Source organism: Narcine bancroftii, chromosome 2 (genome assembly GCF_036971445.1).
Source record: "Narcine bancroftii isolate sNarBan1 chromosome 2, sNarBan1.hap1, whole genome shotgun sequence".
NCBI lineage: Eukaryota > Metazoa > Chordata > Chondrichthyes > Torpediniformes > Narcinidae > Narcine > Narcine bancroftii.
In genome coordinates, this window is record NC_091470.1 from 300,165,343 (window position 1) to 300,180,030 (window position 14,688).

Genomic DNA, 14,688 nt, shown 5'->3' on the forward strand with positions numbered 1-14,688 from the left:
GTGGAGAGAGAAAGGAAGTAGGAACTGGAATGACTAGTTAAGGGGGGGAGGGGGGAAAGGCAAGCTGATTAGTGGATTGCAGTGAACTCAATGTTCATGCCCTGGGGTTGGAGGGTGCCCAGACAAAAAATGAATTGTTGTTCCTCCAATCTGCAGGTGGTCAGGGTGGGGTAGTGTGAAGGTCATGGACAGACATTTGAGCTTGAGAGTGTGACTCAGAATTGAAATGGTTGGCTAGGGGGAAGTCACATTTGTTGCGGACAGAGAGTTACATGTCAGGAGGTCCCCAAGAAAAGTTGGGCCAACATCTTACTCTTAAATATTGTTTTATAATACTGTATTGAAATGCATTGGTTTGCTTGGGCTTTGGTAATAACTTTTGTTTGTTTTTGAAGACCTATTTTGTATCATTTCACTTTCTGCACCCACTCTTCGTACACACGTTTTGTCACCTTTGTGCTGTGCTGCGAAACTTCCAGGACTGGATACACCCTGCTGATCTTACTTTCCCTGCTGATGTAAACTGGATCCAGCTAAGTAATGGCGGCAAAGTGGAGTAGAACCTCCTCAAGGAATTTTTCAGCCATATTTTCTTTTTGTTTAATTATTTCCAGTTAAGTTGTTTTGATTATTTAAACCAAACATCTCGCTCTTTTATTCAGTGTTTTCGTGTGGTGACATCATCTTCATGCTTTTCAACCATTTCAAGAAACATGCCTGATTTCTGATTTATTATCAGAGTACATAAATGACATCATGTACAACCCTGAGATTCTTTTTCCCGCGCGCGAGGCAGAATTACCACTTATTGGTAGTGCGATAAAAAAACTGTACTCACAAGATCACAACATAAAGGAACAGAAGCAGGCTACTAGGCCCATCGAGTCTGTTCTGTGACTCTACACTATGCTCTCATCTAGTTTCAATTTCCAGTCTTTTCCCCATATCCCTTGATACCCTTACTAATGAGATACTTATCCATTTCCTGTTTGCCGTATGTGAGAGAGTTCCACAGATCCACAACCCTCTGACTTCTTAGAAGTTCTTCCTTATCTCTGTTTTAAATGGATAACTTCTAATTTTAAGACTGTGATCCCTTGTCCTTGATTCACCTACCAAGGGAAACATCTTATCTACATCACTCTGTCAAAACATTTCAAAATTCGAAATGTCTCCAGGAGATCCCCTCTCATTCTTCTCCAATGACTATGGACCAAGAGCTGCCAAATGTTCCTCATATGTTACCCCTTGCATTCCAGGAACCATCCTAGTAAATCTCCTCTGCACCTTCCCCAACATCATCACATGTGAAGAAATAAGGAAACTTCAATACAGAATGAAAGAATCAATAAAGTGAGAGTCCTTAAACGAGTCCCTGTTTGAGTTTGTTGTTAAGGAGTCTGATAGTGGAGGGATAGCAGCTGTTCCTGACCCTGGTGGTGTGAGTCTTGGGACACCTATACCTCTTTTGTGTTGGTAGCAACGAGAACAGAGCATGTGGTGGGTGGTGTGGATGTGGATCCTTGATGATTACTGCTGCTGTCCAATGGCAGATGTTCTTGATGGTGAGGAGGGTACTTTGCAGTCCAGAGTTCAGAAGATCAGGACACAGAATGCACGGTGATTTGAATGCCTGTGATTTTATTACCACCCTCTTATTCCTTCACTAAGATTAGTTTCTCCTTTAGACAAGGTTCAAGGAAATCTTAACAGCTTCAACCAATTTAACCCATCTTCTTTTACTAACCTCATAGACTCTGACGACAGCCGTATTGGATCAAACCTATTGTGGAAAACTCTGATTTCCTGCTTCCAATCCAACATGTCTCCACTTATGATTCCATTGTAAATCATGTTAACATTAACTCTTAACTGAAATTTAATGGATCAAAAAATGAAGTAGTTTATTGATTTAGCATAGTGTGAGTTCAGTGAAGTACCATCAAGGTAAAATTAACAGAACATTTGGTGTTTATTTAGTCAATAGTGGAATCATAAAAATGAACTATTAATATAAGAGTTTCAGGATTGTCATTTGGCTTACTGAACTCATTACCACCAATATTTTGTAAAATACATAACACATTACAAATTGTGTTAATCAAATTTATTATTTTTAACATCAAATTCTATCCTCAAAAGGACTTGCTAGCATAATAAACATTCAAGTTCAACCTGATGAAACAGCTTTCTCCAGTCCACGGTGCAAAGCACGCATGCAAACATAAAACACATAAAAACAAAAGATAAATAAACACTCTACATAATGGCATATATTTAAATAAATATGATTAATAAATAGTAGAGTCATCGGAATTGCTTTAGCAGCCATTCAGCATTCTCATTGCCTGTGGGAAGAAGCTGTTCCTCAGCCTGGTGGTTCTGGCTCAGATACTTCTGTATCGTTTTCCTCAACGGGAGGAGCTTGAAGATACTGTGTGTGGGGTAGTAAATTTAGACATACAATACAGTAACAGGCCATTTTGGCCCATGAGCCGGTGCCACCCAAATACACGTGAATGATCTACACCCCGCGATATGTTTTGAATGATAGGAGGAAAAACTGAGCCCCTAGGGAAAACCCACGCAGAAACGGGGAGAGCATACAAACTGCTTACAGACTGTGCAGGATTCAAACCCTGGTCCCAGTTGCTGGCACTGTAACGGAGTTGCACTAACCAATGCGCCATCTGTCCCACCTTAAAAAGTATGGAACGCTTCACGAATTTGCATATCATCCTTGCATATGGGCCATGCCAATCTTCTCTGTATCATTCCGATTTTAGTATATGTGCAGCCAAAGCAAGGCCTCTTTAAACAATGATCTTGGTAAATCACATCAAAGGAGGGGGTGGGTAAGGGAGAAGGGAGACCCTATTGACCTCTTTGCCATTTTTATGGTTCTGTGGATTGACCTCCAATCCAATGCCTTACCACACTGTGATGCAACTGGCCAGGACACTCTCGATAGAGCTCCTGTAGAAAGTTGGCAGATGATGGCCAATAGCCTTGCCTGCCTCAGCCTTCTTAGGAAGTGCAGCCATTGTTGCACCTTCCTGACAAGTGAAGAGATGTTATGTATCTGAGATAGGTCATTTCTTAGGTGGATTCTAAGGAAAAGCATGCTCACCACTCTTTCCACTTCAGAGATGTTGATGTATAGTGGAGGGTGGTCATCCCTGATCCTCCTAAAATCTATGATCATCTCCTTTATCTTGTTCATGTTGAGCCTCGGTTTGTTATTCTCGTGTCATTTCTCATCTCTGTAGAATGACTCATCGTTGTTGCTGATGAGGCCATTTACTGTTGTGTCATCTACAGACTTGATGGGACTGTTAGAGTTGGATCTGGCAGTGCAGTCATGGGTTAATCGCATGAGCAAGAGCAGACTGAACACACAGCCCTGAGGTGCGTGATGGTACTTGATATTCTACTACTGACCTGGGCAGACTGTGGTCTTTCCATTTGGAAGTTTAAAATCCAGTTATAGAGAGGAGTGCTGAGTCCCAGTTAGGACAGCTTCTCCACCAGCCTCCAGGAGGTGGTTGTATTAAAAGTTGAGCTAAAGTCAATGAACAGCAGCTTGGTGTATGAGGCATCATTCTCCAGGTGGGTCAGGATGGAGTGGAGGCAGGGCCAATGCTACCATTAGGCCAACTAGGCACCCACCTAGGGTGCACACCTTAGAGGGGCATTGTTTTTTTTAAAAATATATTTATAGTATCTCCATACATTCATTTCAAATTGACAGTATAACATTACATAATAGATACTAAATAATTTTCAAATTTTCACCCCCCCCACCTCCCCATACCCCTTAGGAAACCACTTTGTGGTGGTTAATTCCCCAAAACCCAAATCGGTGTGGTATAAACCACAAGTGGCATATGACTTTCGGGAGCAGAAGTACCACTCCCTCCCCCCACCACCCAGGCAGACAAAATACACGTATAAACCGAAAAATCATCATTTCTTATATCCATAAAACCCCGGACCATCAATTTAACCAATCTTATTCATAAACTCTTTTTTTTGAAAATCCAAACTTGATATTAAATTTTGCAGCCTTTCCACCCTCCCAACACTGAGTTAAACATTGTTTACAATCAATAAAAGCTTTTTTTAAAAATTTTTTTTTCAAGTCTTCCTGAATTTCATCCACTGAATTAAAACACCTCTGAACATACCAGTTCAACACCGAATCTTCCATTCTTCTCAGTCTCAAGTTGAATTTGTAGCTTACTTTCAAAAAAAGTTTTTTCAAATCTTTTAAAATTTTCTTGAACATAATTCCTTCGGTCTTGATCTTTTAAAGCATCAATGTTATTCATAAGTTCTTTCTTCTATGTTTCCCAATTTAATATCAAATTTTCCACTTTGTCAATCTTCTCAATGTTAAGTTGAAATTGTTGTTTATTTTCAAGAAAAACTTATTCAAAATTTTTAACTCTTCTTGGACATTGCTCCTTCAACTTTAATTTTATAAATCATCAATCTTGTTCATAGTTTCTTTCTACTGAGTTTCCAAATTTAATAAAGTTTCAGTTTTTTCCAATTTTCTCAATATTAAACTTATCTTGTTGTTTAGTTTAAAAAAAACCTTTTCAAAACTATTAAAATCTGTTTGCAATGTATGCATACTCACAGATAATAAATCCACTCTTCCAATATTCCATCCAAAAAAAAATCACTGATAAACCTTATTGCAGGTCAAGAAGTTCCATATATATGTTTATCTTCAGAAAATATTTCAAATATTTCAAATCAACATTCGTCGCCATCTTTCAAAAAGGAGTCCGAAATCAACTTTAATAAGTTCTGTTCTTGAGAAAATTCCAGCACCAACTCCGGCTCTGTCTGGGCAAATAGGTCAAATTTCTTCCAAAGTCAAAGAATGTAATTTTGTTCTGTATTTATAGATAATAAGTTCATCCTTCCGATATTCCATCCAAAAAAAATCACTAATAAACTTTAATGTTATCTGGATTTTTAAAACTCACGGGCAACCAATGCCAATTATTGCAATTTATCTTCATAAAACATTTCAAATCAATATTCATCACCATCTTTCAGAGGGGTGTCCAAGGCCAGCTTATCCGACAGTCCAATTAATGAGCTCCGTTCTTAAGAAGATTCCAGCCTTGACTCCGTGGTTCTGTCTGGGCAAGTAGGCCGAGTTTCTTCCAAAGTCGGAGAGTGTAGTTTTGTTCTGTATTTGAACTCTATTTTCCTTAATCTTTGTTGCCATTTTAAACTAAAAACAATTGATAAACAAAACAAACAGAAAATAAATATTCTTAAAACGGGCATTTATATAACTGCCTGGGGGAAACCGGGAAGGCACATCCGCTCCCTACGCCATCTTGCCACGCCCCCAGAGGGGCATTGTTGAAGAGAGCAAATTGTTCCCCATAGTTCAGGTAGGCTGAGGGAAGGGTTTGGAGTCAGCATCAGGAGCTCTGGTGTGCCCTGTTGGTCAACTGCCAAGGGCAGGGTTTGGAGTCAGTGTCAGGAGTTCTGGTGTGCACCTGTAGGCCGACTGCCAAAGCGAGGCTTCAGCCTTCTGAGTCGGGCACTGGGAGCTCAGGACAGGTACTAAATAATTTCTAATAGCAGAATGGCTATCAATATTTATAGATGAGCAATAAAAAATATAAATTCTTAAAAGAAATCAACTCAGCAATTATTCCATGATATTTTTTTGTCATTTTATTAATGATTTTGTTTATCTCAGTTAGCAAAGTTTCATAAAACATGAGAACTTCAAAAGTCAGACTAACAAAAAAGCACTCTTGTATTTCTGTGTGTAAATCCATGCTGAAATTATATAGTTACATTTTGCTCAGGGTTCTCAATCAATGTATTGCAAGTTCTCACCAGTTGTTGTTGTGTAATAAGGACATACTATCCTTCCAGGCAGTTCTTAAAAAAAACATGCAATCAATTTTATTATTGCTATAGTTGATGCTGTCTCACAGAGGTGCAATTAATAGAGCTACAACCTCAAAACTCCAGTGATCTGGCTTCTGCCCTGAACTCTGGCCCTGTTTGTGCAGTTTGCTCATTCTCCATGTGAGCTTCCTCTGGATGCTTCAATTTCCTCTCAAATCTCCAAGATGTGGGCAGGTAGATTATTGACCTTTGCTGTAGTCAGTTGTAGAATTTGGTGGGGGGTGGGGGGGGGGGGGAAATGATAGAAATGTGGGAAAATTTAAAAAAATGGAGTAGCATAGTTTTGTACAAGTCAGAGCAAACATGATGGGCTAAAGGGGCATTTTCATACTGCATCATTCTTGTGGGAAAAAAATTGATACTGGAAGGTGTATAGGCTTAATGGTGTGTGAAGTAAAAGGTTTTAATGCTGTGTTGCCCTTGGCAGAGGTATGTATGCTACCAAGTGCCCTTTAGTTCAAAATGATTTGTATACCAAAATATTTTCTTTTGCATTTGAGGAAGATAATCAGATTGATTTATTACTTATTCTTGCAATTTAAAATAAATCTAGCAGTTTCAAGTTTTGAGTTTCTAATTTTTTCTATAACATCTGATTTTGAAAGTCGAAGTTTGCAAGTTTTTTTTGGGGGGGTTGCAAGTAGTTGGCCTTGCCTAGGGCACAAAACAGTCTGGCACTGGCACTGGCCCTGAGTGGAGGGCTCCCTTCCCACATCTCTGCCCCACCTCCCCCCCCTACCTCCCCACCCCTGCCAGCCATATCTTGATCTCACTGTGAAATGGCTTTTATCGTTTTGCCAGTGGTCTGTGTGCTGGGGTTAGCAGGACAGATATAAAGTCCGAATATCTAAGGTAGGGGCTAAGGACAGACTTTTACACACTAGAGACATTAGTGTACACTCGATCTGGGATGTTCCCTCCTCTGGATGTGAAGTTGAAAATTGTTGCACAGTTTTCAGATTGGGGTGATTAAGTCATCAACTACAATCATACAACCATCAAGGTGGGACGTCTGAGCTTCACAAATGGTACCATAAAGCTCCTTCATGGCTTCTCCCTCATTCATCTAAGGCAGCAGCAATCACAGCCTGGCAGAGAATTCCCTAGGCAGGTAGAAGGGTCTGCATTTCATGATCAGATACTCTATCTCTGCCGAGCAGAAGGTCTTCACAGCAGGGGCATTTGCGCACCAGTTCTCACTGATGCAAATACACAGACTCCCTCCTCCACACCGAGTATTGCCAGAAGCAGTAGCAATTCTGTCTGCCCTGAAGGTCATCTAGTTAGATCGCTGAATCTGGAATAGCGTCCTGGAGCCACGTCCCTATAGTCAGCAGAGCACAGCAGGCCTGCAGTTCTTTCTGGATCAGACGCAACCCCAGTTAATCCATTTTCTTCTGCAGTGATCTCACAATTGCGAGTAAGATCGTTGGGTGCTTAGGTCTAAATGGGTTAACTCTCAGTCCAGTCTTGATGCCGGCCCGCTTGTGTGCTTCTATCACAGTCATAATGTGAAGAATTTTATATACTCTCCATGAGAATTCTGTCAACCCCCCATCAACTTTTCCTGCTGCCTCAGAAAAGATCCAACTCATTGAAGAACTCATCCCACCTCAGCCACGCTCTCTCTTCTCTCCTCCCATCAGGAAGAAGATTCATGAGTGAGAGATTGCACACCACCAGGATTTAACGAGAGTTTCTTTTGTGTTGCCCACAGATTCCTGAATGGAGCTCATACCAGTAAAACCATGTGACTTTTGCTCTATTCTATCAGATCTCTCTCTGTAACTCTGATATAGCATATATGGATTGACTAATCGGATTGATGCAAAACACACTCTCCCACTGTACTTCCAACTTAAACTAAATTACTTATGAGGTTTTCTCTTCATATATTATGGAATTTTCTTATTTTTGGTCAATCTCTCCCTGCCTTCTAAGATCCCTGTAAATTTCATAATCTGATTCTTCACTATCTTATTGGACTCAATATTTTCTAGATTATTTGCATGAGTATGGGAAATTGTGAAACTGTGGATTACCATAAGATATCTCATTCATCACTGCCCAGAGTATGAAATGCGTCGATGATTTTTTAAAATGATCCAGCATTTATATAACTCCAAACCACCCAAAACTGATTCTTAAGTTTATCTGAAATGATCTAGCAGGTCATACAGTTCAGGAGATAATTAGGGATGAACAATACATGCTGGCATTATCCGCTATGTCCACATGACATTAATAAATAGACACATGAGGAGGGACATGAGTCATGTGCAGGCAGCAGAGTTTTAGTTGAATTTGGGCATTGTGTTTGATGAAGGTTTGCTGGGCCAAAGGGCTTATTCCTGTGCTGTACTTGTGATGATAGAACAAGGTTGAAGGGCTCAAAGAATGACAATCTTGGATACATGTTAGGACCAAATGGTAAAAATGTATTTACACGCAGGGGCAATACACAACAGGAGGAACACACAGACACACACATACGCACACACAAGCACATGCACATAGCTGCAGAAGAGTAATGCACAGATCATCCACATCAAATACAAGTTCATTACTAATGATTGCAGCAATGCACATCAATAGCAAAGAAATACGAATCGAGCTACAAAATGTAACATGCAGACACAACAGTCTCTCCCAGGTGAATGCCACAAATAGGCCCCACATTTTACTGGCACATATCTTACAATTAGTCTTCATTCATCGCCCATAGTTTGCAACTTTGAGTGGACTTCAGGAACTGTCTCAAGGAGAAAAGAGAATGTTGTGATTTTATCCTGCAGCTGGCTAGGGGGTCGGCCCAGGTTGACCCATGTTACCTTAGATGGGGAGGGTGGATGAATTGGAAGGTGGCTTTACTTGTGGTTAAGTCTAACCTTGACTGACATGGGGAAATTACTTTTGACCTGCCTCTTGCCTGGGTGGTCAGATGATCTTCCAGGTGCAAGCACATTGAAAAACTTTTGTTCTGATCAGCTTCCTGTCTGACCTGTTGAATAATCCTGGAGATTACAGTATTGTTTGACGTTTTATGTTCTATAGAGCAAAAAAAATCCTTAATGGAGAAGTATGACACTTAAATCTCTGGGCCACCAGCACACTGTTTCGGTTAGCTGATTAAACAGTAGCTCATAGACTAATGCTAGAAGTCATGCAGCTGTTCAGAGCTCATTTATCTAACCCATTCAAATAAAACCAAGTGCATCAGAGGGAAGGGACAAAGAGGCAATAAAATATTCAGAAACATAAAAAATGCTGAGCGTGAAGGTGACCGATGGAATAAGGGCCTAAGCAGCTGTTAATATTATAGCCAAAAGTGACAATCATTGTTTTGCAAAGTATTTTAACTTTAAACATTTGTATATGAACAAATCCAGAAAGGAGCTAATGGGACAAAAACAGAAAGGGACACAGAAGAAAGAAGAGCAAGGCGTCATATTCAGCAGTGATATTATATAGAGGACATCTCAGACATCTCAGGTCCATGATGAACATCATGGAATATTTACGGAAATACACAATCCCATTTCTCAAAGACGATGGGGAATCTCTGCCCCAGAGACACAGCGTTGCGAAGGCTCCCTCATTTGAAGTATGTTAAGTGGAGGTTGATACAATTTGAAAGATTGGAGAATTGACGGCTATGAGGAGCTGGAAATGAGGTGGAGATGAAGGTTGGGGCAGGTCAGTCATGTTGACATGGCTGGGCAGTCGAGAAGGGCTGAATGGTTTATTGCTGCTTCTATTTTCCAGAGTTCTTGTATTTCCAAGGAGTAAAAAGGCATGTGAATAAAGTTGTCTTATTATGAGAAATTAACAAAGCATACAAGGCTGAGGATGGATGGATATTAGTTATCATTAAGAAATCGATCAAAAAATTGACATGGAAAATAGGAAAAGGTAATTCCACTTTTGAAATCTACACCATGATTCAACAAAATCATAAAATATGAAATAAATAATGGATAATCTTAGTTTAACTTGTTTATTTGTCATATTTAACCCTGTACAGTGAATAGATTTCTTCCACAAGCAGCCTGACATAATCATACACGCAGGTGTACAAAATAAAAGAACAAGAGCACAATTTTAGAGCATTCCATCACAAAGAAAAAAAGATCAATCAGTCCAATGTAAGGGTAACATGAGAGCACCACTTTACACTTCAGTGTGGTCATCCCACAATCTCCCCATATCTTTGATTCTTTTGGCAATAAGAAATATACTTATCTTCTTAAATATACATTATGCCTTTGTCTTCATTGCGTTCAAATTTATTTCAATTTTAAACTTGGACACACTGCACGATAACAGGCCATTACGGCCCACAAGCCTGTGCCGCCCAATTACATCCAACACCAGATACGTTTTTGAATGGTGGGAGAAAATCGGAGCCCCTGGGGAAAACCCATGCAGACACAAGGAGATTGTACAAACTCCTTACAGACAGTGTGGGATTTGAACCCTGGTCCTGATTGCTGGGACTGTAACAGCATCGCGATAACTGCTACACTATGCATGCTGTTCTGGTGGGAAAGAATTTCCGACGTTTAGCAAGTATGCGGAAATCAAATATATTAACCACACTAATTTTAATCTGCTTTGCACTCTCCTACTCACCACCATGTCCTAATCACTAGGAACCTCTCTGTTTTGTGCTGACAGCCCTACCTCCCCAGCCCCCATCCCCAGCTACGTATCATCTGCCAACATGAAAATATACATTCAGTTCCTCATGTGAATCATTGATACATATTACAATTAGCTGAGATCCAAGCACTGGTCTCTCCAGTTGCACTCTGTTAACCAGTGCTCAATTCATGCCAGTACAATAGCCTCAGAAATATCAGAAATGAATACCATAAATTTCAAAAGATAAAGGGTCTGATGATGGTGAAGAATTGTAAAGTAATTTACATAGGTAAAGAACAAATGCTGGAAGATTAAATGGGTCTAAATCCCTGGACATGATCACATGCATCCTATGATTTTAAAACAGGTTGCTATTGGGATAAGAATCACAGATCATAGTGTTATAAGTGCAGAAACAAGCCATTCAGGCCACCAAGTTGTGTTGACCAACAACACCCACTTACACTAATCCTATACCAATGTATAGCAACCTCCTTTGAAGAAGACCGCAGAGCCCACCTCACTGACAAAAGGCAAAGGAGGAAAAACCCAACACCCAACCCCAACCAACCAATTTTCCCCTGCAGCCGCTGCAACCGTGTCTGCCTGTCCCGCATCGGACTTGTCAGCCACAAACGAGCCTGCAGCTGACGTGGACTTTTACCCCCTCCATAAATCTTCGTCCGCGAAGCCAAGCCAAAGAAGATACCAATGTAAGAAATTGCAGAGAATTGTGAATGCAACTCAGGCTATCACACACAAAAAAAGACTCATCCCACCCTGGTCACTCATTCTCTCTCTCTCTCTCTCTCTCTCTCTCTCTCTCTCTCTCTCTCTCTCTTCCTCCATCCCCCCCCCCCTCCCCCCCCCCCAACTCCTTCCATTTGGCAGAATAAGATTTAAGGACAGTCCATTTACCACTATTACCAGACTGTTGAATGGGTCTCTCACTGCCAAAATGATGCACTGTCTTTATGGAACTTTTCTCTGTAACACTGAACTCTAAAATGTTGTTTTATTTTGCACTACCTGTTCTGTTTAAGTATGGGTTGACTTGTCTGGATATCATACAAAAAGTGTTTTGTTGTATCCTCGATACACATGACAATAAACAATTCAATTCAATTGAAGTTTTGCACTTAAGGTGTGAGTCTTTAGGATTATTTATTATTTATTCCTGAGGAATATGAATGCTCAGTTGTAGTGTGTGTTCCAGAGAGATTGAAAGATGTTTGGATACAACAAGAATTGAGAGATATGAGGAACAGATGGAAAGTGGAATTTAGGTAAAAATATTGTCCATAATCATATTAAAATGTAGATCTGGAGCTAATAGCCAAGTTATCTCCTGTTTTTCTCATTATCTTATTTCTTCCAAGGGCTCTTTTGAAATAAAGGAGGTAAACTTTACCATTATCCCTTTGGTGCCATTCAGAAAAATGCTGGAGAAACTCAACAAGTCACACAGCATCGATAAACTAAGTGACCTCTCAAGCACATTTTGTGTATTGCATTACAATTGCAGCATCTGCAGACTTTCCCATTTCACTGTGTCTCTATAGCCTGCTCAACTCCTGCAAACAGCCCAATCTACTCTCTGCACAGACCTTAATTCAAAGATTAAACACTTTGTCGACCTTGGACACAACTACCTACTGTACTTGATACATTTTCCATAGCAGAGTTTTGTTACCGTTACTTGAACAATAATTTGGCAGACCTATTTGCCACCCATTATCAAATGTGCCCAATTTTCATTTCAATGATTTGATCCTTCAGTTTACTGCCTTGGAAGTGACAGAGAGAACATAATTACCTGGGGATTTGGAGAGCCCACTATGATAATGAGTTGATGTCGAACACATTGTACAATGTATACAAGCCCCAAATTCTTAGTTGATGCAGCCGAACAGGTACTTATAAAGAAAAAATATCATCGTAAACTAATTGAATTAAATTATAAGAGACAATCAATACATAAGATAAATAATAAATATGCTAGTAATCCTAGTGCCATAAAATGACTTGCAATAATGCAGACAGATTAATGTGCCAAGGAAAGGCTCAAGAGTCTGATAGCTATCGGAAATAAACTGTTCTTGAAAATAAGGTGCTGGTCTTCAGGGTTCTGTACTTTCTGCCTGAAGGTAGCAGTGATAAAAGGATGTGACAGGGAAATGAGGGTCCTTTATAATGTTGGCTGTCTTCTTGAGGTAGTGCCTCACCTAGATGTCTGCAATGGATGGGAGGTCAGAGCTTGTGATGAATCTGGCAATGTTTTGTAGAATTCTGCAGTCACGAGGACTTTTATTGCCAAACTAGGCTGTAATGCAACCAATCCTCATACTTTTCACAGTGCACCTGTAGAAGTTTGATAGGGTATGACATGGCAAATCTCCTCAGACTTCTTAAAAAGTAGAGGCAATGGTGTGCCTTCTTCTCAATTGCCACAATGTGATAGCTCCAGGAGAAGTCTTCTGAATTATGGACTCCTAGGAACTTGAATGTTCGGACTCTCCACCTTCTTCCCAAAATCAACAATAAGATCCTTGGTCTTGATGATGTTGAAAACAACATTATTGTTTTGGCACCATGCAACTAGGTTCCCAATCTTCATCCTGTGTCCTGTCTTATCATTTCCAGTTAATCATCTGATAATGGTGGTGTCATTACAATAGTAAATTTGTAGATTGAATTGGCACTGAACATAGCTACTCAGTCACGGGTGTATAGAGAATAGAATATCTTAAAGTTTCTAACAATTTATTAGCGAGTTAGCCAACAGGAAAATATATCCGAGGTGTTAATCTGTTAATCTATAGCTAACGACATAGACATTCCAATTTACTGATTGGCTGAGTTTAGCTAGTACATGAAAATGAAACAGATTTTCTAGAAGTAAAAGACCCACTATATTTGGCCCTGTGGTATAGATAGAAAATAGGCCTTCTCAGCACCTGAAGTGCATGCAAGTAAGCTGCTAGTCAGATGCCAGCCAGCTACAATGTGTGTCAAGACATCTTTAGCTCGTGGATGTCAAAAATATATAGTTTCCTGATTGAGAGTCCGAACATTCAAGTTCCTGGGAGTCCATAATTCAGAAGACTTCTCCTGGAGCTATCACATTGCACACAGGTTTGATTTGATGACAGGATTGATTTAATGACAAGTTTGCCATTGTGAAGTTCAGTGCATCAGCTAATGCTCACAATGAACATTGCACATATACTGACCTTAAATATCACAAGACCGAAATCAGCATTCCTCTCTTACCCAAACATTCAGAATAGTTGCTGGCAGATGGTTCCAGGACATTATTATGAATTGGACTCATCTATATATTTTTTAAAATTCTACAGAAAGTGGGGCGTCAGTGCTGAAGGTGAGATGAAGCTTCTGCAGAAGTATTGCTGGACATGGTTCTATTAGCAGCATTCTCCTCGCCAACTGACATGACCGAAGATGACCACAAAAAAAGGAGGGAAAATGAGGATGGCAAAAGCAAGGAGGGTTCTCAGTAGCTGGTCAGATCAACCCATAGTGTCCTGGGAACAATTCTCTAAGAGTTGCATAAGATATCGACACTTCAATGAGGACTTCCTTCTTGAACTTTGCAACTTGCTCCATTCATATCGTTGACCTCATATTGTTGACTATTTAGCTGATTGAATTTTAACAGTGACGAAGATGGGAAAAGTATGGTCGAGGGAGGTGGAGGAGTGCCTGCAGGATTACTTTGAATCGGTGGACTACACCATATTCAAGGACTCATCCTTAGACCTGAATGGATATGCAATAGGCATCAACCTCTTCATCGAGTCCTGCATGGGTGAGCGCGTGCCCACGCGCACATACTGGGATTTCCCCAACCAGAATCCTTGGATGAATCAGAGGATTCGTAACCTGCTGAGGACAAGATCAAGGCTATTTAAGGTGGGTGATCCAGACCTCTCCAAGATGTCCTGGTACAACCTGTAAAAGGTTATCTCTGTAACAAAGAAGCAATTTCAGAGGAACCTAGAGACAGAGATAGATACATTGCAGATATGGCAAAGAATGCAGGCCATTACATCTCTCAAAGCAAGAGAGAAC

At 40.2% G+C, this 14,688-nt stretch overlaps 1 non-coding gene across 1 annotated transcript; it reads right to left on the reverse strand.

The window, feature by feature from the left end:
- Positions 1–2,703: 2,703 nt before the first annotated feature.
- Positions 2,704–2,806, reverse strand: LOC138755976 (U6 spliceosomal RNA). Its single transcript, XR_011352671.1, has one exon. It is a non-coding gene; the product is annotated as a U6 spliceosomal RNA (small nuclear RNA).
- Positions 2,807–14,688: the final 11,882 nt, after the last annotated feature.